Source organism: Myotis davidii, unplaced genomic scaffold, assembly GCF_000327345.1.
Source record: "Myotis davidii unplaced genomic scaffold, ASM32734v1 scaffold49, whole genome shotgun sequence".
Classification (NCBI taxonomy): Eukaryota; Metazoa; Chordata; class Mammalia; order Chiroptera; family Vespertilionidae; genus Myotis; species Myotis davidii.
In genome coordinates this window covers 4,917,427-4,919,361 of record NW_006300375.1, presented here as the reverse complement: position 1 = coordinate 4,919,361, position 1,935 = coordinate 4,917,427, and the positions used below count along the sequence as shown (strand labels likewise).

Here is a 1,935-nt window from a genome sequence, read left to right as displayed (position 1 = left end):
TGTAATCTGGATGGTCCCACTCTGACCACTGGGTACACTGGCTCTTGGATCTCTAAGGAGGTGCTAATTGAGCCTCTGCCTGAGGCTACCCAGCAGGAGCTATGGAGAGATTTGCAGATTCCTCTTCTTTGTTTGGGATTTGGAGGTGCCCAGATGAGGCCAAGCTGTGAAGCAATGCAAGCTGCTATGGGGACTTGGGCCTTCTTTTGGAAGTTCTGGGCCTCTCTGACCCAGCTGCAGTTTGTTAGGTAATTTTCAGGTTGCAAAGGGCTAGGCCTTTCATATGCAAAAGCCTCTGTGCACAGCTTGGGTGGGGCAGGGTCTCAGGGGGTCAACAGGGTGGAGCAAGCAGCTATGGCTGCTCCCCAGTCCTACCCTAAGAGGCCCTGCATCTCAGTAATCGGGTAATCCCTGCAAGCACCTCTGAGAGAAAGCTGCCCTCAAGTTCTGACTGATGCCAGACAGTCCAGTTTCTCCCCATATGAGTCTGGGTTCACACAGACTCACCCAGAATTGGAGTTCAGAGCAGTCGGGAGCTTGAGACTCCCTCCCAACTGAAAAAGACAACCGCATCCTCAGCCGCCAGCCGTTTCCACATGCACAGAGTCCTCAGCTCCAGCCCTTTCGGCGTGCGCCTCCGTACCTCTGCACTTTACTTCCGCACCTCCTCTGAGTCTCAGTGTGCTTTTCTCTTTCCTTCTAGTTGTAGAATTTTCACTCAGCCAGCCTTCCTGGGATCCTGGATGATGTCCATTTTGTCTTTTAGTTGTATTTTTGAAGTTGTTGTGCAAGGCAGCAAACCACCATCTTGGTTTCTCCCGCTCCGCTATTCTTTGAAAACCGCTAATACCACAGGTCCAACCCAAGTCCCATGAGGACCACATACCCCGAACCCTTGGTGTTCATTTGAACCCCACCGAGGAGCAAACCAGTCACCATGGCCGAGCTGAACTGGGGTTGGAGGGACCTCTAATGTAGGGGTACCTCGAAGAGGCCCTGCCTGCTACATACCTCCCTGTCTGCCACCCCTGCTTAGAGGCCCAGCCTAGTGGCCAAAGGCTCCTTAACCCCGGGGAAGCTATAACAGCACTCACAGAGACAGAAATTCCTGCAGGCTCTGGTGCCACGTGAAGGGCAAGACAGCGAGATGTTGAGTCCAATTCATAGTTCGTCTTCATGAGACGTTGGACCTGTCATTTAACACACCTGCCTTTCAATCCTTAAAATCTGAAAATGGGAATTAAGGGCACTTCTACCTTCCTGAAGACAGAGGGCTGATAAATGATCTCAAAGTGCTGCCAGCACTCAGATCCACAAGGCTCATTGGATTCAATTAAGGAAGAAAACCAAGGATTTAGGGCCAGCCTCTTACCCAGGGACAGGGATGTAAAATACTTCAAATCAGCTCCAGTCGCTACTCCCCATGCTTGAATAAGAGGGCATTGCTGGTCAAATGCTGGGAAAAGGCAAAAGCATCTCCATTCTGTTTGCTTCAGAGAAAAGGCAGGGACCAGAGGTAAAAATGATCCAAGGTCAGGAACCCTGGGTTCCCCAGGAGTGGGACTCGGCCATTGTCACTGGAAGTAGGCCTATGACACACAGCATGACAAGCCATGACCTCATTGAATCTTCACAACAGCCCTTGTGTTGCCTAATTGCAGCACAGTTTGGCCAGAACAGAACCCAGGCCCAGGAAGCACCAGAGCACACTACCGGCCCTAGAACACAGCACAGTCAACATGGGAGTGAGGAGCCATTGCAGGGAAGGGGCCACTATGGAGTAAGAGCAATCATTTGGCTCTTTATTTAGCACTTCACACTAAAAGTGAGTTGAGGAAGGGGGCACCCGGATTTGAACCGGGGACCTCTTGATCTGCAGTCAAATGCTCTACCCCTGAGCTATACCCCCACACCTTCTTATGAAAATAAATTCAC

General features: G+C 51.2%; 1 non-coding gene across 1 annotated transcript; it reads right to left on the bottom strand.

The window, feature by feature from the left end:
• Window positions 1-1,837: 1,837 nt before the first annotated feature.
• Window positions 1,838-1,909, bottom strand: TRNAC-GCA. The gene has a single exon. It is a non-coding gene; the product is annotated as a tRNA-Cys (tRNA).
• Between the last annotated feature and the right edge of the window lie 26 nt (window positions 1,910-1,935).